General features: G+C 49.9%; 1 protein-coding gene across 3 annotated transcripts in view; it reads right to left on the bottom strand.

The window, feature by feature from the left end:
- Window positions 1-12,054, bottom strand: part of NPAS1 (neuronal PAS domain protein 1) — a 114,397-nt gene extending 102,343 nt beyond the window's left edge. For 2 of the 3 annotated variants that reach the window (XM_082231022.1, XM_082231023.1), the window contains exon 1: window positions 11,856-12,054. The gene's annotated coding sequence lies outside the window, so the exon portion shown is untranslated. Of the gene's footprint in view, window positions 1-10,655; window positions 11,298-11,855 lie in introns of those variants that run through there. The other variant, XM_082231024.1, reaches the window with a different exon arrangement.
- Window positions 12,055-25,113: the final 13,059 nt, after the last annotated feature.

Genomic DNA, 25,113 nt, shown 5'->3' with positions numbered 1-25,113 from the left:
TTTCGCAGCAGGAAATAGCTGTGAGCTACTGCAGGCTGCAAATCAACCGACCAACTTGGGGCACAAATTTTAATTCTGGATTGGGGAACCGTTTTTCACCCAAGAGCCCCCTATTCCTCTCCCCAGGGGCCACATGGAAGCAAAAGTGGGTGGGGCCATGAATTTGGTTTTTAACCCTTACCCGGTAGGCTAAGTTTCTACAGACACTCGCACTCGCCTCTCTGGCTTCCATCGAGATTAGAGCAGAGTTCAAAGACAGCTAGGCAAAAACAGTTGGGGTGCGAAACAGGGCCAGTGAAAGGGTGGGTCCTAGGGAAGGTTCCAAGGGCCACATAGAGAAGCCTGGAGGGCCACGCTGCTCAAGGTTCCCTAATCCTGTTTCACAGAATCTGATGGTGGATGACGGATTCAACAAACAGTTACAGATAGGTAGCCGCACTGGTCTGCCATAGTCAAAATAAATCAATTCCTTCCAGTAGCACCTAATAATAATAATAATAATAATAATAATTTATTATTTATACCCCGCCCATCTGGCTGGGCCTCCCCAGCCACTCTGGGCGGCTTCCAAAAGAATATTAAAATACTATGATACATCAAACATTAAAAGCTTCCCTAAACAGGGCTGCCTTCAGATGTCTTCTAAAAGTCTGGTAGTTGTTGTTCTCTCTGACATCTGGTGGGAGGGCGTTCCACAGGGAGGGCGCCACTACCGAAAAGGCCCTTCTTCAGATACGGTATCTGAAGAAGTGTGCTTGCACACGAAAGCTCATACCAAGAACTAACTTAGTTGGTCTTTAAGGTGCTACTGGAAGGAATTTTTTTATTTTGGATTCAACAAAGTCATGGAGCAGGGGGTCTGCGGATGGCGATTAGTCACAATGGTCCAAATGGAACCTGCCGATTCAGAAGCAGTCTGCCTCAGAATGCCAGTGGCTGGGAAGCAGCAGTGTGACGGGAGAGATGTCTGGGGCATCTGACTGACACCTGTGGAATTGCGGGAGGATGACACACTGGACTCCATATAAGTAAGTAAATTTTTATTTATACCCCGGCCAAAGACCGGGCTCAGGGCAGCTGACATCAAATATCAAATACATTAAAACACAATCAAACAATTGATTAAAATACAGCTTAAAAATTAGAATCCGGATAAAATTACCGTATTTTTCGCTCTATAACACGCACCCGACCATAACACGCACATAGTTTTTAGAGGAGGAAAATCTTTGGCATGCCACCCGTAGGCATTCCCTCCATAACACGCACAGACATTTCCCCTTACTTTTTAGGAGGAAAGAAGTGAGTGTTATGGTGCAAAAAATACGGTAAATGACCGCCCACGAATTACAACCATAGGGGTCGGGAAGCTCAGGGCCAGCTATCCATGTTGGTCCCACATGAGCCGATTAAGGGCCAAAGAGGTAACTTACAGGATCCCATAGAGGGGGGTCAAACTGGGCCCGGACTAAAGACCAGGCGGAACAGCTCCATCTTGCAGTCCCTGCGGAGGGATGTCAAGTCCTGCAGGGCCCTGGTCTCTTGTGACAGAGCGTTTCACCAGGCTGGGGCCAAAGGCGAAAAGGCCCTGGCCCTGGTTGAGGCCAGTTTAACCTCCCTGAGGCCCGGGACCTCCAAGATATTATTATTTGCGGACCGTAAGGTCCTCCGCGGGGCATACCAGGAGAGGCGGTCCTGTAAGTATGAGGGTCCTAGGCCGTGAAGGGCTTTGAAGGTTAAAACCTGTACCTTAAAGCTGACCCTGTACTCCACCGGGAGCCAGTACAGCTGGTATAGCACTGGATGAATGTGATCCCGCAGCAAGGACCCCGTAAGGAGTCTCACTGCGGCATTCTGCACCCGCTGGAGTTTCTGGGTCAGCTTCAAGGGCAGCCCCGTGTAGAGCGAGTTACAATAATCAAGCCTGGAGGTGACCGTCACATGTACCACTGTAGCCAGACAAGGGCGAGAAAGGTAAGGGACCAACTGCTTATAACGCCGCGCGCCCGCCAGACCCTGTGATCACCATTTGATGCCCTTCTTTGTGTGCCTCCTCCACATAAGGACCGGAGGGCGACCACAGGAGGACGGGGACTTTTCTGCAGTGGCTCCCTGTTTGTAGAACGCTCTCACCAGGCAGGCTCACCTGGCGCCTTCATTATATATTTTTAGGTGCCAGGCGAAAACTTTCCTCTTGGCTGATTAATATCCTACAGTCTTTTAAATGTATCCGTGGGGCGGGGGGTATTGTTTTGTTGTGGTGCTTTAATTATTTACTTGTGTTTCATCTTGTCTCTTTTCTGTGAACCGCCCTGGCATCTTTTGATGAAGCGTGGTATATAAATTTTAATGATAATAATAACAACAACAGGCCTTTTGTTTGCTTGAGATCCCTTCCAACCAGTGTTAGAAACTGGGATAGAAAAACTAGGAGCCAAATGGCTTCTGGGACCTGGGTTGTCGGCGCCTAAACAGCATATCTAGTCGCCATTTGTGGGGGGTCGGCAACACTTTTTACTTATTATTTTGATAAGAATGAACTAATACGCAATTCACATAAGAGACACGTTGTTAATATCAAATTTTGATCAGAAATCGTTAATGCCTGTTTAATTTGATGTTTACAAAAATATTCAAAAAAAATACAAATGTTTTGTAATATTACAAAAATATTACTTTTTTTTTTAAAGCTTCAGTTTTCAAAAGGATCTACTCTTTATTGTTAAACTCCTTAACGTATTGTCTATCCTTAACGTATACTTTATGGCTTCCAAACACATACCTTTCAGTCATCCTTGAGTGTCAGCCAGGTGCAAAAAAATGGCACCCAGACTTTTTGAGGTGCTCGCAAATGGAGAAACTTTAGGTGCCAAATGAACCTGGCGCCCGGCTAATTTCGAACCCTGCTTCCAACTTTACAATTCTACGATCTCTCCTATGAAAGGTTGCTCCGCCCACTTTTCCCTCTGGCCCCGCCCACCTCCAGCATGCAGCCCCTGGGAGGTTAGCCAGGAAAAGATATGGTCTATGATTTGGGGATAGTTTCAGTCCTGGATAAGGACATCAGTAGAGTCCCCATAGGGACACGGGTAGCGCTGTGGGTTAAACCACAGAGCCTCTTGGGCTTGCCGATCAGAAGCTTGGCGGTTCGAATCCCCGCAACGGGGTGAGCTCTCGGCTCACCTGGCGATTGGAGACGAGGCCCAGCTGGAAGGAAAACCCTTGGCCGCATTGGGTGGGGTGGAGGGGCATGGCAGAACCCCATAGGAGGCAGACCTCATGCAACATAAGATGCTGTGTGCATGGCACATCTGCCAGAATCCTCCAAGTATCCCAATTTTCCATGGGCAGTCCCGGATTTACAGAAGCCGTCCCGGTTTCTGGTTTGATCCTGGAACGTCACGCTTTTCCTTAGGACGTCCCTATTTTCATTGCAGAAATGTTGGAGGGTATAGAATAGGATGTCCCTAGGGCAGGGGTCAGGGACCACAGAGCCTAGGGCTTGCCAGTCAGAAGGTTGGTGGTTCGAATCCCTGCAACGGGGTGAGCTCCCATTGCTCGGTCCCTGCTCCTGCCAACCTAGCAGTTTGAAAGCACGTCAAAGTGCAAGTAGATAAATAGGTATCCCTCCGGCGGGAAGGTAAACGGTGTTTCCGTGCGCTGCTCTGGTTCGCCAGAAGCGGCTTAGTCATGTTGGCCACATGACCCGGAAGCTGTACACCGGCTCCCTTGGCCAATAAAGCGAGATGAGCGCCGCAACCCCAGAGTCGTCCACGACTGGACCTAACGGTAAGGGATCCCTTTACCTTTAGAGGCCCCATTAGCTGGATCAGGCCAAAGGAGACCCCCCTAGTGTCGCACCCTCTTCTCGCCTGGCCACCCCAAAAGTGCAGAAACAGGGCATGAGATGCGCTAGCCGTCAGCTGAAGCTGGAGAAGCAGCAAATTTAATCCTGCCCTAGTCGTGCCTTGAATTTTGGATTCGCTATTCTGCTCCTTGCTGTGAAACAGCTCAAGAGAGAGTTATACTGCTGAGCTGCCTATACAGTCAATTTTTTGAAAGTATACATATTTACACTCACATTAATTTAGGAAAAGCGACATATAGAAAAGTCGTATGACACTGGGGGGGCGGGGGGGAGAGAGAAATCTGCCTTTTGGGATGCAGAAAAGAGGCCCTGAAATAGCTCTCCATTTGTACGGAGAGCTCTCTGCAAGAAAACAAGTTTGCTTTACTAGGGTGGGAGGAAGCGGCACAGAGGGAAGAATGGAAAACTGCAGGGCTGACAAACTCTCCGAGCAGCAAGAAGCTGAGCTCGAGAGAAGAATCTTGCTAAAAAGCCACTAATTGCAAAAAAAAAAAAAAAAATTATTAGCATAAACTATGACACAAATTTAGCTCAATTATCGCTGACTCCCTTTGCTGGAGTTATAATTAAAAATCCACAGAGCTGGCAGTAAAAACCCAGAGAGAAGGAGACCTTCCTAAAAATAAAATATAAATAAATCGAGCGCATCGCCATATTCTTCGGAGACAATAAAACAAAGGGGCCACAAGGGATTTCAGGGTGGGCCCCCGGAGTCCCGACTTCAAATCTATCCTGTGGAGTCAGCCTTGGCTAAGTCACTAGCTCTCAAGCTCAGTTTCCCCAGTGTAAAAACACATCTAAATATATTAGTGGGTTTCCTCTCCCCCATTGTAGTTCTGAACTGTCTTCAAGGGCAGCCCCATGTGGAGCATAGGGCAGTAGCCAAGCCTAGATTTAACCAGGGCATGGATGTTTGACACACAATCCTCCAGGATATCAGGGGTGAAAAAGCGAAGGATTGCCAAGCACTTTGAATAACAAAAAAAGTGGTACTACCAACATGAGAAGTCACCTCTTTTTCCCCAGTTTCCCTTGAAAGCTTCTACCTATATGGCTGGGCAAGAGTGAACAAAACATCCGGGCAGTCCAAAGTAATAATATATCGCAGGGGTCGGGATCTTGCACTCTCCAAATGCTGTTAGACTCCCAATGGCTCCAGCCGCCATGGCCAATGATCAGGAATTACAGGAACTGGAGTCTGGCCAAAGATCTGGAGGGCCACAGGCTCCCGGGCCTCGTACTTTCGGAACTGTTCCTCTGGGCATGCACAAAGGGCCTTATCCTCACCGCTTGGCACCTGCCACCTGCCCTGCTCCCCCTTACATATCGGGCAGAGACCTGTGTCCCAGCCGGACAAGGAAAGGATCACAGAGACCTCCGCCCAACGGGTATTTCAGATGCAGTGTTAGAATTGAGCCAGGCACATTTTGAGACCGGCGCAGGTCAAATTGCAATCTCTGGGTGCCAGTTTGGCGACTGACATCTCCATCCGGCTGGCCCCTCCAGCTTTCTTAAGCAGTTAAGCAGAAACAGCTTGTTTGCTGCATTTATATTCCATCCGTTTCTACAAAGTAGTACCCTATAAGGAAGGTTAAGAGGCTGTGGCTGGTCCAAGGTCACCCAGCAAACTTCATGGCTGGGTGGGGATTTCAACCCTGATCTCCCAGCTCCCAGTCCGACACTCTAACCACTACACCACACTGCCTTCCTAGAGTCTTTCTGCTATGGGGCAGCTCTATAAACCAAGTAGGTCATTAAATGTGGGAGAAGTGAAGTGTCACTGAGAGAAGGATCTGAAATATTTTCCTGAAAGCTTGAATTTGTTTTATTCTGGATTGGTTTGTTTGATGTTTCAATGTGCTGTAACCTGGTTTGAGGTGAAAGCGGTATAGAAAGTGGTATAGAAATGAAATGAATTATAATAATAATAAATTCTATAGTTTAAAAAAAAGTGCCCAGGCATTCTGTTTTGGGACAATAAAGGTAAAGTGGCCCCTGACCATTAGGTCCAGTTGTGACCGACTCTGGGGTTGCGGTGCTCATCTCACTTTATTGGCCGAGGGAGCTGGCGTTTGTCCGCAGACAGCTTCCAGGTCATGTGGCCAGCATGACTAAGCCACTTCTAGCGAACCAGAGCAGCACACGGAAACGCCGTTTACCTTCCCACCGGAGCAGTACCTATTTATCTATCTACTTGCACTTTGTGCTTTTGAACTGCTAGTTTGGCAGGAGCAGAGACAGAACAACGGGAGCTCACCCCGTCGTGGGGATTCGAACCTCTGACCTTCTGATTGGCAAGCCCTAGGCTCTGTGGTTTAACCCACAGTGCCACCTGCGTCCCTTTGCGACCATAACCTAGGTTTAAGGTGCCATTTGGCGGTCAGCTTAAATATTTGAGTTTCTAACACTGCCTGATGCAGCAGGACTCTACTTAAGTGACTGGCCACACTGGTTAAGAATAGAGACTCCAAAACCAGAGGCAGTGTACAGTAAGGATTGGCCAGGGGCCCAGCTGTGAGAGTTGTATTCCAAATAGTCTGCAGGGCGCCCGGTTGCCAAGGCCTGGTTTAAACGGACTGCTTATCCTCAGCTAACCTCGGTTTCCAAACAAAGGTCTGTATAGTCAAAGCTATGGTTTTCCCAGTAGTGATGTATGGAAGTGAGAGCTGGACCATAAAGAAGGCTGATCGCCAAAGAATTGATGCTTTTGAATTATGGTGCTGGAGGAGACTCTTGAGAGTCCCATGGACTGCAAGAAGATCAAACCTATCCATTCTGCAGGAAATCAGCCCTGAGTGCTCACTGGAAGGACAGATCCTGAAGCTGAGGCTCCAAGACTTTGGCCACCTCATGAGAAGAGAAGACTCCCAGGAAAAGACCCTGATGTTGGGAAAGATGGAGGGCATAAGGAGAAGGGGACGACAGAGGACGAGATGGTGGGACAGTGTTCTCGAAGCTACCAGCATGAGTTTGACCAAACTGCGGGAGGCAGTGGAAGACAGGAGTGCCTGGCGTGAACTGGTGCATGGGGTCACGAAGAATCGGACACGACTAAACAACTAAACAACAACAACCTCGGTTTCAAAGCGACAACCTAACCAAGAAGAGACTCGCGACATCCAAGCCCCCTTGGACTGTGCCAAATAAACTTCTCACCCTGGGGTGCAATTCGCCAGAAGAGGAGGAAGGCTGCCCAGTTTGGCCCAGCTGTGCAGAAGAGTCTATCGGAAAAGCTGAAATTAAGTATTATCTGCAGTGGCTGGGAATTCAAGAAAGCAGGAGCAGAAAGTGGTTGTTTTTCAAGCATCAGCATAGAGTCGGCTCTACCAGGCAGGCTCTGAAGGTGGGGCACGCACCCCCAAGCCTCTCCTTTCTCCTCCTCCCCGCATTCGATGCGTGAGTGCCCACGCATACCGATCCAGAGGCACGCACAACTGCACCAGCACCCTCTCGCACATACCAATACAAAACCCACACCTCTCTCGCATATAAAATCGAGATCATCAATAGACGCTGCACACCGCGCATACCAATGCCCTCGCAGGCCCGCCGGTTAAACACCTTTGCATGTTGAGGATGGCATGGAAAGGGCTGGGGCGCCAGGAGACTTTGGAGCAGAAGGCGGGGGGTGTTTTTTTTGGGGGGGGAGGATGGAGACGCACTCCATCGGGGACTTGTACATGCCTGAAACTTTCAAGCCAGGAAGGCGGATTGGTGTGTGTGTGTTTTGGAAAGGAGCATCCGTTTGGTGCGCCAGCGACCAGCCATGACAACAAAAGGGGTGAAAGCGACTAACTAGGACGAGGGGGAAGACTGGGGGAAAGGCAGCCTGCAACTGGGGAGAGATCACCCCGCAGAGGGCGCCGAGGAAGAGCGGAAGGGCACACAAATTAGTTTCCAAAGGGGAGTTCAGGTAGGTAGGCAGCTTAAAGATTATTGGCACAGCAGCGCTTCACTGCACCAAAAAAAAAAAAAACCCTGAGAAGAGATAAAGTAGCCAAAAGAGCTAGAAGGAAAGCTTTCTTTGAAACACGGATATCGCATTCCTAGCGGCAAACATTTTAAGCAGCCACAAGACCAGGTTTATGAGCAACGCCAGGGCTATCACTAAAGCGAGACAAGATTTTTGGGGGATGCAGAGAAGCAAAGCACGATTCCTGGGGTGCGCACACCCCATCGTCCCTTGCAAAGCCACAGAGAACGGAGAGTGCAATTTGCGGAACCTGCTCAGTCGGCAGCATCCTCTGTAACACTGAGAGCGATCTGAAAAGCACCTCTCCAAACGCCCACAGCTGATGGGGCAATGAAATATTTGGGGCCAGACCTCCAGAGAGACTGTCCCAAACGCGGCAGAGAAAGTTGGAGGAGGGGGGCTGTTCAAACAACATGGAAAATTAAGGAAAGCCCAAGCGGTTTTGAAAACACATGCAAGGCTTGAAAAAGAATTGTGGTATAAAGCCAGGATTCGGTGGAAAGAAATAAACAAGCGGGCCCTGCAACAAAAAGTTGCAGCGCAGTGTGTTGCTGCCCAGCCAGCCATGCCTTCTTCCAGGACACTCCATTGCATCTTTCCTCCCTGTTACTCTTCTGTCTACTCTGCCCCTCCAAATCAGGGGTCAGGTCATGTCGTACCTGCTGCCTGCCAACTCTCTCTTATGCAGGGATCTGGTGGTGTTTTAATTGCAGAAAGACTTTCGCTCAGAGAGAGAAATTCAGCATCGGTATACAAGGCAGAAAACGAAAGGGAAATAAATGCCCTTTTGCTCAGAAACACGACCCAAGTGGCAGAGAAGACACCCAGCTGAGAAACAGGGATTAGCAAACGCTGGGTTGCACTCTACCAAAATCATTCACGCCACCATCTCTGACGGCTGCAGCAAGGAAGCGAAGCCCCTGGAGGAACAAGGATCTCCCATTCATTCCAAAGGAACCATTCGTTCCACATAGAGCCCCTCAAAGTATTCTGACGCATCAGTACTGCCTACACGGACTGGCAGCTGCTCTCCAGGGTTGCAACTAGAAAGAGACCTTTCCCAGGTCTCACCTGCTGGGTACTGAACCAGAAACCTTCTCCACGAAAAGCAAATGCTCTATCACTGAGCCTGCCTTCAATCTGGCCCTGAGACAACCTGCGCCGATTCCCCCACCCCAACAAAAACTTGCAGGGGGCTGGGGCAGCACAGAGCACACTTTGCCAGAAACGGCAAACCCTTTCCTTTTAAACCTGGCAAGTAAGAAAGGGGGAGATTGATTTATTTTTTTAAGAATACAAACCATTTGCTTTCTGCAGTTTTAATAAAACATTAGGGGGTGCAGGATTGAAGAAAAGTTCTGCTAGCTCCTAAAATAAAAGAGCATTTTTTTACAAGAGAGTTTCCTGCTGGCAGCCCAGACTCGAAGGGAAGTGTAGCGCACAAGGCTGGAGCATCCGCCATCAAACACACCGCCCATCACTTCTAGCACATCTGAAGGCCTGATAGAAACACGGGGAGGCTTTCCCCTCCTCCCCACCCCACCCTGGGGCATGCAAAAGGTCCCGGGTTCAATTCATGGCTGGAAAAGACTCCTGGCTGAACCACTGTAGACAACACTGAGTTAAGTGGACCAACAGAAGTAATATTAGCTGGCCAAAAAGCAGTCCAGTATGTGGCTGTTTCATAAGCCCAGTTAAAAGGTGTGGAAGCGAGGAAGGGACACACACCTGTGTTATAACGAGTCCCTGAAAATGATTGCCAGGAGGATGAAGGCGACTCTCAGGAGCTTTCTGCTCTGCTTTTCGTTATCCCTGAGCTGTCCAAAGCCCTCAACATCCAGGTTTTGGCACAAGCTCCACACGAGACGCCCAAGCTGTATACCTGCATGCAACCAGATTCTGAAGCTCTGCAACCCAAACACCTTTTGACGTCTGCGTTCCTTCCACAAAAGCCCAGCTAAACCTGGAGCACTGTTTCCAAAAACGTCACCTTTGGATCTCGGGAACAAATGCACACACTGCGAAGTCTGAGTTCCCTCACTTTGCTTCTGCCCTAAGCAAAAAAACCGAAAGCATCCCTTTCCAAAGCTGGAAACTCTGTCAGGACAACATCTCTTTTCGTGAGGATGCAACCAACTCAGCCAAGACCCCTGTCCAGCCTTGAGCATTGCAGTTCTTGACCCCAGCACTCAAGACCTGCAAACCTGTTTTCTGCCGTCAGCTGTTGGACGGGCAAAGTTGCGGTGAACGGAGGCTGCAACCTCTGAACATGTGCAGAGTGCCTTTCCCCCTGACTGCTCACTACACTCGAGACGCCTGCAGCTGAGGGGGGGGGGGGGGAGAAAGCAGCCAGCAAAGCTAGGAATGGGGAGTTTCAGCCCCAGCACCTCTTTCACAGAATTAACCAATTCTTGGCTCAGTGCAGAGAAGGTATCATAGAAAACAGTGGCCACGATTCAGAACCTCAAGGGCCAAATTGGGGGCAGGCGATGCACTTCTTGCCTGATTCAGATTTCACCAGGGTGACTGCCTAGTTGACTGTTCAGCGGCGAGTCGATTTATTTATTTGCTCATGCCCATCTTTTGCTTCTGGTGGAGCAAAAACAAGCAACAATTGTTTCCCCCCTCCTCCACCCAGGAAAAAAAGCCCTCAAGTTTGGCACAAAGCAAGGCTGGGACCATGCAACCCACTGTGGGGCAAACACAGAAGTCACCAGACAAGACACCCCGCAGTTTGGTCTTTGGCATTCCAGAAAGATAAGAAGGGAGGAACATCCCAGGCCAGAATTTACAGGAAGCAAACTTCGCACTTACCTTTTTCGCTTTGGCTGGATCCTGTAAAAAGCTCCTGTTAAGTCACCCACCACCCTGGATTATGGGGTTCAAGCAAGAATTATGGGGGTGGCCTTGCTTCTTCTGAAGTGGGGGGAGGACTCATCCCACCCCTCCAAGCCTAAATCTTATCGGAAGTTGGGCACAGGGAAAGCACCAGATGGAAGAGGAGGGTCAGGTGGTGGGGAAACCCCACACTGGGGGAAATGGGAGGAGGACCCCACAGAATCGAGGGCAGGGAGGATCTCTGCCAAGGGGCAGAGGGACCCGGCAAAGCAGCCAGGAAGCAGCCAAGCGCCACCATCCAGTTCTGGGGCAGTGCAAGGAGGCCGGATTCCCAAAGGCTTTGACTCTGCATCCCCAGACAAACCACGGAAAGGAGACATCAGACATTCCTTCACAACAGCTTGACCCATCTATGGGTACCCACCCAGTGCCTAATGCAAGTCACATGACCCCAGGAACCTCTCATCAAGCGCCCCCCCCTTCAGGGAGACATCCACCCCCACTAGGAACTTTGTGCTCCCTTCCTATATGTGGTTCTCTCTCCCTGCCATTATCGGAGACATCACTGCTGCTCCAGACAATCCAGACGAGCCAGGTCACAGCTCCGTGGTAGCCTCACCACTCCCTCCACCACCACCCCCCATGTAAAAAAGTGGGTGCACCCACTTTCAGGCAGCCTCCATCGAAACCCCCTCGCTTCCTGAATTGCAGGGGGTTGAGCTGGATGACCCTGTGGGGTCCGGTCCCGTCCTAGATCCTCCACCCAGTCCCAACTTCGCGCCTCCGTCCCACTTTCTTCACAACCGTCTTTCTGCTCCTCACCCCAAACCCCGTCTAGAGGCTCCCCCAAAAGGAGGCTCCAGCCTTCAGAAAAGCTCTCCTGCGCCACCTCGTCCCCTTTCTTCCCCCAATCTTCTCACCCTCCCCACAAAACCACACGTTGCTCTACGGGGCCCCCAAAACTTTTCCCCTCTTCGTCCCTCAACCCTCACCCTCGGAGGGGTGGGGGGGTCCCCAATCACCTCGCCTCCCGCTCAGGCGCTCTCGGATCCCCCTCCAATCCGCCCCCAAACTTTCCCCGACGACCCCACCCCAACGCGCCCGGCGCGCACGTGCTCCGCTCCGGGGCCGCCGGGGGCTCGTCGGGGCGCGCCAGGCTCCCCGCGTCTCACTCACCGGGCGCGCATGATGGCAGCACAAGCAGAAGAAGCGGCGGCGGTGGCGGCGGCGCCCGCCTCCTCCTCCTCCTCCCCGCGCCCGGGACGCCCCCGCCGGGATCTGCCCGTCCAGCGCGGCCTCGGGGCGGCCCGGCGGGGAGGCTCCGCCATAGAGCGGGCGATCGAGCGGGCGCGCACGAGGAAGGGAAGGGAGGCGGGCCGGCCGGCCGGCGAAGGCGCGTCCGCCCCGGCGAGCCCCGGCTGCGCTGCGCTCTCGCTGGAGCGGGTGCAGAAGCAGCAGGCGCCGCCGGCGCGGCTGCCTTTCACATGGTGATGAGCGGGCGCGGCGCTGCGCATACTGATGCCGCCTCCGCCCCTCCGCCGACTGGACGGGGGGGGCGGGGAGGGAGGAGGAGGAGGAGGAGGAAGGGGGGGGTCGGCCCGAGCCGAAGTTGAGCGGCCAGGGCGCTCTGTACGCGCGCGGGGGCACCCATCTCCACGCGCGCACGCACCAAACACACACACAAGCGCGCCGCTGGATTCTGGAAATGCGCGCAGGTTCGGAGCGGGCAGGCAAGGAAGATGGATAACCGCCTTTTGTTCTTGTTGCGTGAATATATACGGGCAGGAGTTGATCAATCGACAGCTGATGGATAATGGGAAAGGGATTTTTTAAAAATCATAATAATAAATTGTAATTGTAATATAAGGAATGAAATGGGGGTCAGAAATCAAAATGTAATAGCAAGCGATGGGGGAAAGCAGGGACGCGTCTAGGACGCAAAGTGGGAAGTCAACTTTTGGGGGCGATTGTGTTAAATTTGATGTGATTTGGCACTGATGTTGTCCAAAATTGGGAAAACTAATAAATGTTATTTGGCGAAAAAAGAAGAAATGCGTGCAGACCAAAGCCAGAAAGCGTCCATGCATTGAAAGAAGAGCAGCAACCATAGAATCAGGATTGTAGAGTAGTGTGGGTCCCCCCAGAGCCATCTAGTCCAACCCCCCGCACTGTAGGGATGTAGAAGCAACACCAAAGATGTTTAATCATTCTTTACTTTTGTACAAAGCCAGTTGTTGGAATTGCCTCTGAGCATACCAAGAGTTTGCACTCAAAGACATGACTTTAACACGGACTTCTGCTGGATCATGGAGCTCCCCTTTGTGGCTAGTTACCTTTTATTTGCCAAATATTCCTCTAACTTGCGCTCTTGAATGAATCATTATTCACTATAAAGGTTTGTTCCTTCTGTTAAGGTAAGGAAGCTCAGTATCTCTTGTCGGGGTTTTCCATTTATTTATTCTAATACTTATTCTTGTTAATTCCACATATTATAGTTTACAATTCCTGTTTCTTTTTCCTATGGAAGTTAGTATACATTACAGGGGTCAGCAAACTTTTCTGCAGGGGGCTGGTCCACTGTCCCTCAGACCTTGTGGGGGCCGGACTATATTTTTTTTTGGGGGGGAATGAATGAATTCCTATGCCCCACAAATAACTCAGAGATGCATTTTTCATAAAAGGACACATTCTACTCATGTAAAAACACACTGATTCCCAGACCGCCCGCGAGCCAGATTTAGAAGGCGATTGGGCCGGATCCGGCCCATGGGCCTTAGTTTGCCTACCCATGGTATACAACAACCAAAATAAACACGACGACAGAATTTGGCCTGGATTGTCTTGGGACCAGGCAGTTTGTCCCACCTATCTTATCTATCTGAACCCTGAGGTCATTTTGGGGGGCCCATTTTCGGTTCCCCAAATGAGTACCAGAGGAGCGAAAAGCCTTTTTGGTGGTGGCACCATCTCTCTCCAGTAAACCCCGCTTGGCAACTACGCCAAAGTATTTTCAACACCAGATCTTTCAAACTTGGATCAGTTTTTTAAATCTATACCAATTCTTTGATTTAGCTTTTGGTTTGTGCAGTGTATTGTCTGTTCCTAATCTGTTTTATTTCGTTTTGTAAAAACAAATCACCTCTGTTATAGGGTGGTTTATAATCATCGTAATAAAATCAAGGGTGGTTCACCTTTGGTCTTCTGGCTCTTGTTGGACTCCATTTCCCATCAGCCCTTCTGCCAGCAGGGCCAAAGTTCAGGGAGGCTGAGATTTGTGGTCCAAAATGTTCGGGAAGGCATCAAGTTTGCTGTCAAAGGTCACCATTTTTATGTTGTGTACCACCCTAAGATCTGCAGATGAAGGGCAATATACAAATTTAATAAATCATCATCATCATAATCACAGTGTAAAAACAAGAGGGGGCGTGCACATTATAAAATGAATGAGGTGAGAAGTAAAATGAGTTTAATTAAGCGCAAATCAGATTTAAAAAACAACAACTCTGTGCTTTGGAGAAAATATGTTTATCATGGCTAGAGTATTTTGTGTGTGTGTGTGCGCGCACACACATTAGATAAATAAATAAGCCTGGCTGTCGACCCAACAAATAAGACAATTGCCAAGTCCAACTCAACCACTTACATACCTAGATCTTAATTTTAAATTTCCAGTTTTATACGTAGCAAGTAATCATAAGGAGAAATTTGACATGAAAGAAATAAAACTGAAATAATCAAGCTTTTCCAGTAGAGTCTAGGTTGTGGGCCATGCTACCTCTACTCAGAGAAGTCCCACTGGAAATAAAGGGCGTGACTTAAGCCTATGGATTTCAATAGCTAGAACTAAGTTGGCAACCACCCACTTTTACATAAACTTTGTAAAATGGGACTTGTGCCTTGGGAACTCTTCCCAATGTGTGATAGCCATATCAAGACGGTATTTTTTGAAAACCCAACCTTGTCTTTTGACATTCCGAGCAGTACTTTTTTCTCCAATGTGTCAAGAACAATGGACAGCTAAACAGAAAGAAACAGCATTGAACTGCTGACTAATGGCATCAAGTATTTGACAACAGAAAGCATGTGAGATTTCAATTTTTATTTAATTGAAACACATTTTGATTGACCAATGCTCCCAAATTTAATACGAGTTCCACATTTTGAGAGTCAGTGTCTCATTCGGTATTACCTTTCAGCATCTTGCAATATCTGAATGGGAAGTTCCCGATATTTGCAAACATTCCATTCCATCTTAAGCAAATTTTCCTCCACAGACGGAAATTCCCAGCCTCATTCCCCTCCGTCCTCCAGCCCTCGATTTAAATCAGTGGTTTCCAACTCTTGGGGGGCCATCGCCCTCTTCGTCCCATAAACACATCCCCAATGCCCCCCTCCCCATAAAAAGCATTATTCCAAATCGCTGCTTGCACAACCCTCTAAGAAAGATAACACCACAAAATTCAAAGCTGTAACAATTAATTCCACATTTCATTCAAAATCCAATTAAAAATGTTTAGTTGGCGAAATTAAGTGGGGAAATTCGCAACCAGCAAGACCAGACTCTCCTGGAAGACTGGAAGAAATTTATGATAAATTTGAGAGACAATTGTAATCAACTGACATCGCTTGCAGGGTTGCCAGGAGTTTTGTAAGGAGAACTCTATGAATTATTGCGAAAAAGGACTAAGAAGGAGTTTATTTAGGATTTGGATTTTATAGCAGTAACTATTAAAATAAAAATGCAAAATCAGAAAGAAAGTTAGAAAACCATTAGTCGAGGTTGACCGAAGTCCTAGGCTGTGATAGGCAAAGGTTTGTTTATAGGATGTTACATTTGGAAAATGTGCAAAAAAACCAATAAAAATCACAGTGGACACTCAGGTTGCGAACGTGATCCATGCGGGAGGCACGTTCGCAACCTGCAGCTTTCACAACCCACAGTCCCACTCTAGTGCTTCTGCACATGTGCAAAGCATCATTTTGTGCTTCTGCGCATGCGCAAGTGCCAAAACCCGGAAGTAACCCGTTCCGGTACTTCCGGGTTCGGTGCATTGCGCAACCCAAAAACACATAACCTGAAGCGTCTGTAACCCGAGGTATGACTGTATATATATAAAAACCTCTTTAGTCAAATTAATTCAACAAAACCGAGGTGCTTGATGCAGGGATACAAGTTCTGCAAAGTCTGATAGTCTTTTACATCGCCCTCGCCTGTTAGCTCCCACCCTGGGTAATCCTACCAACCCCCAGGGGGCGCTGCTGAACACTATGGGAACCACTGATTTGAATGGTGAGACTGGGGACCAACATCAGCCATCTAAGGCTGGTGGGCTTCCAGCTGCTGGACTACAACTCCCATCAACTGTGCTGGCTGGGGCTGATGGGAGTTGTAGTCCCAAAAAAGGGGGAAAGCGAGGGGGCACCAGGTTGAGGAAGGCTGGCCTAAAATGAATTGCCTCTCCCCTGCCCCCATCCACCAATACTGCCAGAGCCAGTGTGGTGTAGCGGTTAGAGCAGTGTTCCCCAAACCTGGGTCTCCAGCTGTTTTTTGGACTACAAATCCCATCATCCCTGCTAGTTTGGGAGGGGGCTGCGGGAAACTCAAGTTTGAGGAAACCCTGGGTTAATGCGCTGGGCTAGGACCGGGGAGATCAGGGTTCGAATCCCCATTCGTCCACGAAGCTCCCAGGATGACCTTGGGCCAGTCACTGCCTCTCAGCCCAACCTACCTCAAAGGGCTGTTGTGTGGAGAAACCATGTGTTCCACCTTGGGCTCCTCGAAGAAAAAGGTGGGATATAAATAAATAAATATAGTAAGACATGGAGTTTTCTTGGCAGGGATACTGGAGTGGCTTGCCGGTTCCTGCTCCAGGTGGATCACGTTTGGTCAAAACTCTCTACTATGACCTGTCCATCTTGGGTGGCCCTGCACGGCATAGCTCATAGCTTCTCTGAGTTATTCAAGCCCCTTCGCCACAGCAAGGCAGACAGCATCTTAAAAAGCAGAGACATCACCTTGCCAACAAAGGTCCGTATAGTTAAAGCTATGGTTTTCCCAGTAGTGATGTATGGAAGTCAGAGCTGGACCATAAAGAAGGCTGATCGCTGAAGAATGGATGCTTTTGAATTCTGGTGCTGGAGGAGACTCTTGAGAGTCCCATGGACTGCAAGAAGATCAAACCTCTCCATTCTGAAGGAAATCAGCCCTGAGTGCTCACTGGAAGGACAGATCCTGAAGCTAAGGCTCCAATACTTTGGCCACCTCATGAGAAGAGAAGACTCCCTGGAAAAGACCCTGATGTTGGGAAAGATGGAGGGCCCAAGGAGAAGGGGACGACAGAGGACGAGATGGTTGGACAGTGTTCTCGAAGCTACCAGCATGAGTTTGACCAAACTGCGGGAGGCAGTGGAAGACAGGAGTGCCTGGCGTGCTCTGGTCCAGGGGGTCACGAAGAGTCGGAAACAACTAAATAACAACAGTAAGACATAGACACAGGGCATGGCACCCACTTTGGGGTGGTCTCAGGCCCCTTCTTCCTCCACAAGCAGCTCACCAATAAACCTTGGCTGGATCCAGACATATCAAAGCAGCGTTTCAGAAAAAAACGTGTTGTAAACTTTGTATGAAAAATCGAGTTGGCAAAAAACGGAACTCCACGGCACCCTCTGGTGTCGCAATGTTATATTGCATATACAACGCATATAAAACACCTTTTTCTTTACCAATCTAGCAGAGTCCCTAGTTGCTGACCAGGCGTTTGCGGCGCTGCACAATTTTCTGCCCTCTAAGAAGCCCGCCCACCCTCCCAATCGCCCCTTTCTGGAGCCTGTGGAAATCCTGCAACTTTCAAAGGTCCCTCTGGCCTTCCTTCCCCCTTGCAAGAGGAAAGATGAAATCCATGACAGAAGAGGGAGGGGGGGTAAAAACATGGCAAGCTTTTGTCTGCACAGCAGTAATTGGCCCTGACAGATGCAAATAAAAACACATCTCCCCCAGCCAACGTGATTGGCAGCAAACACCTGATTAATGCAGAGAGATTAGGAGATAATGGACATCTGTCAGCCGTAATGACCAAGGACGGCTTGCCATGTCACCCTGTGCTTGATTGACAGGCCGTTGCGTATGGGGTGGGGGTGGGGAGAAGGGAGAGGCAGGAGCCACGTGGGCGAGGGGGGCCGCCCCACATGCTTGCGGTGGTTCAACGAGGGCAGAACATGCCGCTAGTCCTCGCGATGCTGTTTGGTACCCAAGTACACAGCTTCCAACACTATCTGGAGAATTCTCGCCCCCCGCCCGGATTTTCTGACAACTCATCCCTCCGAAATCAACTTGTCAGATACGCTGTTGTCATTTTCTAGTTGTGCAGAGTGGGCGGGGAGTCCACATCCACCTTTATTGCGGCGTGTCCTGGAATGAACAATGCAGGCATTTTTTAAAATCTCTGCTCCTTTTTTCCCATCAGCGGATAGAATTTGACAGTCCGAAAGGCGTCGGCGACAGGGAGGTCAGTCAACGGGCCGGAGGAATTTCTGGATGTGGGAAGTTCATGGCAGGACACACACACACACACAGAGAGAGAGAGAGAGCACGTAGTTTAAACTGCGGAACTCTCTCCCACAGGAGCCAGTGATGGCAGCTGTAAAAGAGGATTGGACAAATTTACGGAGACTCATAGAATCATAGATGGCTGAGGCAGGCCAGGGAGTGACTGGGACAAGCCAGTCAGATGGGCAAGGTACAAATAATGAAATTATTATTCTTATTAGAGTTGGAAGCAACCATGAGGGTAATCTAGCTCAGGGGTGGGCAACCTAAGGCCCGGGGGCCGGATGTGGCCTAATTGCCTTCTCAAACCGGCCCATGGACGGTCCGGGAATCAGCGTGTTTTTACATGAGTAGAATGTGCCCTTTTATTTAAAATGCATCTCTGGGTTATTTGTGGGGAATAGTAATTTGTTCATTTTTTTCCAAAATATAGTCCGGCCCCCCACAAGGTCTGAGAGACAGTGGACCGGCCCATGGCTGAAAAAGGTTGCTGACCCCTGATCTAGCTATTAGCTACGATGGAGACTCTGTTTGCCTCCACAGCTGAAAGCAGCAATGCTTTCGAATAAAGGTAAAAATGGCAAAGGACCCGTAGATGCTTAAGTCCAGTCAAAGGAGATTATGGGGTGTGGCGCCCATCTTGCTTTTCAGGCTGAGGGAGCCTGCGTTTGACCACAGACAGCTTTCCAGGTCGTGTGGCCAGCAGGACTAAACCACTTCTGGCTGAATACCAGTTTCTGGAAACCACAGAAGGGGAGAGGGCTCTTGTAGAGGAGGGTCTCAAAACCAAGCCTGACGGGGAATGGTTGAGGGAGTTGGGAACGTTTAGCCTGGAAAAGAGGAGACCGAGAGGAGATATGAGAGCCATCTTCAAATATCTCAAGGGCTGTCACATGGAATAGGAAGCAAGCTTGTTTTCTCTTGCTCTGGAGGGTAGGACCCGACCCCATGGCTTCAAGCGACAAGAAAGGAAAATCTGACCAGTGGCGTAGCGTGGGTTGTCAGCACCCGGGGCAAGGCAAGTAATTTGCGCCCCCTAACCTGTGAATTTGCGCCCCTAACCCTAACTCCCAGATGTTGCGCCCGGTGCGGCCGGCCCCCCCTGCACCCCCCACACTACGCCACTGAATCTGACTAAACATCAGGAAGAACTTTCTGGCAGCAAGAGCTGCTTGACTCCCTTGGGAGCTGGTGGACACTCCTTCACTGGAGGTTTCTAAGCAAAGGTTGGATGGCCATCTGTCATGGATGTTTTAATTGAGATCCCTGCATTGCAGGGGGTTGGACTAGATGACCACAGGGGTCCCTTCCATCAATATTTTATGCTATGACTTTCCTTCACCCTTATGTTCTGTAATAATGTGTGAAAATATTTTCCATGCAGCACTCTTTGCTTCATTTATGTTATGTTGTGTGTGTGTGTGTGCTACAATATTAGATCAGAGCATATATTTATAAATTTTTGTGGACATCAACGTCACACACTCAGTTTTTCTGGGAATCCAGGGCTACAAATTGGATCTGAATAGCTATGCAATTAATCGTTAACTGTTTTGAATGCTACTGTGTTCTCTTCCGTAGTGGATCGTGAAAAGCATTGTTCTGAGTAATGCTTTATAACAGCATAGGGGAGCACTAGAGAGTTGTTTATGGAACCAAATGGGCCTGGAAAAAGTTTGGGGACCACTGGGTTTGCACATTCCTTTGCCAGGAGTGATGTGGAAAGTAACAAGCCCTGTCCCACCTCGTTTTGTTAAGAGAGTCTTGCATCCTATGTGTCAGAAGCTGCTCTGAGCAATGCAAATGTATCGGAAGAGCAGGATGCAAATCTTCTGGGACTGACAGTCAAGAACTCCACATCAGGGACTCCAACAGAACACCATGGGGCCCCTGGGCTTTTGGTTAAGAGCCAGTGTGGTGTAGTGGTTAAGAGCGGTAGTCTCGTAATCTGGGGAACCGGGTTCGCGTCTCCGCTCCTCCACATGCAGCTGCTGGGTGACCTTGGGCCAGTCACACTTCTCTGAAGTCTCTCAGCCTCACCCACCTCACAGAGTGTTTGTTGTGGGGGAGGAAGGGAAAGGAGAATATAAGCCGCTTTGAGACTCCTTCGGGGAGTGATAAAGCAGGATATCAAATCCAAACTCCTCCTCTTCTCTTCTTTGAAGACTGGGAGGCAGAAAGTTGGCTTGTGGGTGTCCAGTGTTCCTGCAACTCCTGGACTCCCCATTTATAGTCCACTTGGTGGCCGGAGGGAAACTTACAAATGCTGCTGCAGGGCCTTCTTGGTGGTAGCTCCCAGGCAACTTTCAAACTCCCTGCCCAGAGATTGGCTCCCTCCTCTCTTTAGCAGCAGGTGAAGGCTTTTATTCTGACAAGCCTTTGGGAACTGTTTTGGAGTTGTTATGTTTTTTTAAAGGACTTTTAATAATGTCACGCTGTTTTTATTATCTGTATTGTAATAGATTTGCTTCTTTATATATAGTTTCAATTCTGTAAGAGTCTAATTACCTTTTAACGATAGTCTTTTGCATGTTTTTAGCTAGTTTCCCTATTTTTGCATATTATGTTCACTACTGAGCATCCATTTGAATGCGCTCTGTACTCTAGCATATGCCAGTTTATATACACATTACTTGGCTGGAGAACCACATTGTTAGCTGCGATTCCTGCACTGCAGGGGGATGGACTAGATGGCCTTTGGGGTCCATTCCAACTTGACCATTCTACGTTCGCGAAATCCAGAGAAGTACAGATTTCTAAGGCAGGTTGTCTTTCAGTTCCGCTATTGCTTCGGAAAGCACCAATCACAAATCAATAGTGCCACTGTATTCTGCTCTGGTCAGACCTCACCTGGAGTACTGTGTCCAGTTCTGGGCACCACAGTTCAAGAAGGACACTGACAAACTGGAACGTGTCCAGAGGAGGGCAACCAAAATGGTCCAAGGCCTGGAAACGATGCCTTATGAGGAACGGCTAAGGGAGCTGGGCATGTTTAGCCTGGAGAAGAGGAGGTTAAGGGGTGATATGATAGCCATGTTCAAATATATAAAAGGATGTCACATAGAGGAGGGAGAAAGGTTGTTTTCTGCTGCTCCAGAGAAGCGGACACGGAGCAATGGATCCAAACTACAAGAAAGAAGATTCCACCTAAACATGAGGAAGAACTTCCTGACAGTAAGAGCTGTTTGACAGTGGAATTTGCTGCCCAGGAGTGTGGTGGAGTCTCCTCCTTTGGAGGTCTTTAAGCAGAGGCTTGACAACCATATGTCAGGAGTGCTCTGATGGTGTTTCCTGCTTGGCAGGGGGTTGGACTCGATGGCCCTTGTGGTCTCTTCCAACTCTAGGATTCTCTGATTCTACGTGAGTTTGCCTGTAAATGCAGACTGAAGCAACCTGCTCCCTGGTCCACGGTGGACATTGTGTGATGTCTGAATAACTTCTGAGTACTCTGTGAATTGACTCCTTTTGCGACCATTGAGGCTACTTTTAAAATGAGGCTGCATTTTAAATTGCATTTTAACCTGTATTTTAAATTGTTTTTTCTTTCTTTTCCTATTATGTTTTTACTGTAATTTTACTAGTGTTAGCCACCCTGAGCCCGGCTCTGACCGGGGAGGGCGGGGCATAAATAAAATTTATTATTATTATTATTACTCAGAGGAGGCCCATGAAAAGCCACGAACATGACTAAGCTGGGTCCAGCCGTTTCAGTGGGACTACTCGAGGGAAACCTGGCCAGAGATGACCCGCCATGTTCGGAGCAGTGTGGAAACTCCACGATACTGTGGATCTGAAAAAGCCCATTCACATTCACCGCGCAGAAAGCTGCCACCCGATTCTGCAACTCTCAGACAACAGATCATACCCTCCAACATGTCTCCAATGAAAATAGGGGTGTCCAGCGCCGTTTTTCTAGAAGGTGATGTCCCAGAACCCACCTCCTTCGTTCTCTTTGAATGGAAATGGCTGTCCACCTGAGAAATGAATTCTGGAGAGTCCTGGCTGTAAAGAAGCCCTAGACCACGGGTAGGCAACCTAAGACCCGGGGCCCAGATCCAGCCCAGTCGCCTTCTAAATCCGGCCAGTGGATGGTCCAGGAATCAGCGTGTTTTTACATGAGTAGAATGTGTCCTTTTATTTAAAATGCATCTCTGGGTTATTTGTGGGGTATAGGAATTTGTTCATATTTGTGCCCCCCAAAAAAATATAGTCTAGCCCCCCAAGGTCTGAGGGACAGTGAACCGGCCCCCTGCTGAAAAAGTTTGCTGACCCCTGCCCTAAGGTAAAGGCAAAGGGACCCCTGACCATTAGGTCCAGTCGTGGCTGACTCTGGGGTTGCGGTGCTCATCTCGCTTTATTGGCCGCAGGAGCCAGCGTGCAGCTTCCAGGTCATGTGGCCAGCATGACTAAGCCGCTTCTGGCAAACCAGAGCAGCGCATGGAAACACCGTTTACCTTTCTGCTGGAGCGGTACCTATTTATCAACTTGCACTTTGACGTGCTTTTGAACTGCTAGGTTGGCAGGAGCAGGGACCGAGCAACAGGAGCTCACCCCATCACGGGGATTCGAACCGCCGACCTTCTGATTGGCAAGACCTAGGCTCTGTGGTTTAACACACAGCGTCCCTGCCCCCTGCCCTAGGGACATCCTATTCCATACCCTCCAACATTTCTGCGATGAAAATAGGGACGTCCTATGGAAAAGCGGAATTTTCCGGGGTCAAATCAGAAAGCGGGACAGCTTCTGTAAATCCGGGACTGTCCCTGGAAAATTGGGATACTTGGAGGGTTCTTGTGATGGCCTGGGATTCGGACTCGGAGGCTGAAGCTGAGGGATCCCAGCCTGCACAGGAGTCCCCGCCTCCAGAACCAGCTGGGCCGGGGCCTGAGCCTGAAGGGCCCTCACCTGTGCTGGATCCTCAGGTGCAGGCATCAGCTGAGTCTGCTCTGGCTCCTGAGGTGATGGAGGACCCATTGCCTGCAGGTGCTCCACTCTCAGCCCCGTCAGGGGAAGCTGAGGTCGCCTCTGGGTCCGGTAACCCTCCACCCTCTCCTGAGCTGCAGAGGCTCAGGGCAGAGAGGTGGAGGGAACTAAGTTCCCGCAGGAGGAGTGCTCGCCTCCAGGCCAGGAGAGGCGAGTCACCAGAGGATCGGGGCCGCCCTATGCCTCGGGGCAGATAAAAGCCAGCCAGCCCAGTCCCAGGTTGTGGGAGCAACATTGTTGGTTGCTAGTTCCTGCCTGAACCCTGTCCTGCTTTTCTGCCTGACCTGCCCTGGCTCCCTGCTTGCAAGCCTGTTCCTGACTTCACCCAACTCCCTGCCCTGCACCCAGCTCCAGCTACTACGGACTGCCTCCTCGTTGCACCTTTGACCACGGACCGGACTTGGACCTCGCCTTTTGGGTAGCCCACGGGACCAGCACAGTTCTGGAAGATGTGCCATGCAGAGAGCATCTTATGTTGCATGAGGTCTGCCTCCTTTGGGGTTCTGCCATGCCCCTCCACCCCACCCGATGTGGCCAAGGGTTTTCCTTCCAGCCGGGCCTCGTCTACAGCGGGTGCGCCCGTCCGTGTGCGCACAGGCTCCCTTCCCTGCATACTTGAAGAGGCTCCCGGCCAGCGGAGGAATGCGAGCATGATCAGGAAGATGAATGGGGAAGGGAAGGGCTTGGTGATGCAGGGTGCGCACGGCAGGAGGAGGGGTGGGCTGTGGAAAGACCCATCGCCAGAGCTGCCTGGAGGGACTAGGCCCAAGCTTGACCCGTGTGGCTCCGCTGGGAAGCCCTTTGACTCCGGCGGAGCCACGGCTGTCAATCAGGCAGTTTTCAATCCATGTCAGATGATCCCTGGGGGGGCCCTGCGCTGCCTCATATCCATGCACCGGTTTCCAGACACTGCCAGCCGCTGACACATGCCTGACCTCCGTTAACTCTTTCAGGGCTAGGATAGAGGGGGGAGGGGGGAGCAGAGAGGAGACCCAAAGAAGACTGGCTCGGGAGTTAACCCTTTGAGCACAGCGGCGCAGCCCGCAGCGTCTCCGTTTCCCCTCCATTGGTGAAATACCAGTTCCTCACGAGTGGGGGAGAATGTGAATCGATTCAGGTCCTGTTCCTGGGCTTCCCGACAAAGGATCTGGCTGTGCATTCCGGACGCTGGGCTAGGCAGGCCTTTGCCCTGATCCAGTTTCTGATGTTCTTATCTAGTGCATTGGTAAAATTGTCATGGAATTGTAGACTTGGAAGAGACCTCCAAGGATCATCCAGTCTAACCCCCTGCTAATGTTGTTGTTTAGTCGTTTAGTTGTGTCCAACTCTTCGTGACCCCCTGGACCAGAGAACGCCAGGCACTCCTGTCTTCCACTGCCTCTTGCAGTTTGGTCAAACTCATGTTGGTATCTTTGAGAACACTGTCCAACCATCTCCTCCTCTGTCGTCCCCTTCTCCTTGTGCCCTCCATCTTTCCCGACATCAGGGTCTTTTCCAGGGAGTCTTCTCTTCTCATGAGGTGGCCAAAGTCTTGGAGCCTCAGCTTCAGGATCTGTCCTTCCAGTGAGCACTCAGGGCTGATTTCCTTCAGAATGGAGAGGTTTGATCTTCTTGCAGTCCATGGGACTCTCAAGAGTCTCCTCCAGCACCAGAATTCAAAAGCATCCATTCTTTGGCGATCAGCCTTCTTTATGGTCCAGTTCTCACTTGCATACATCACTACTGGGAAAACCATGGCTTGAACTATACGGGCCTTTGCTGGAAACGACTAAATGACTAAACAACAACAAGAGGGAAGTGAGGGGCAGGTGGGGCTCATCAACTTGGGAAAGAAAACTCTGATCCTAAACCTCGGCTGCCTTGTGAGATATCTTCGGGAGAAGCAGACACTACACAAACCCAGAG

Source organism: Podarcis vaucheri (assembly GCF_965113315.1).
Source record: "Podarcis vaucheri genome assembly, chromosome: 7".
In the NCBI taxonomy this organism is placed as follows: domain Eukaryota; kingdom Metazoa; phylum Chordata; class Lepidosauria; order Squamata; family Lacertidae; genus Podarcis; species Podarcis vaucheri.
Note: the sequence above shows the minus strand (reverse complement) of the source record. Positions and strands in the feature narration are given on the sequence as shown.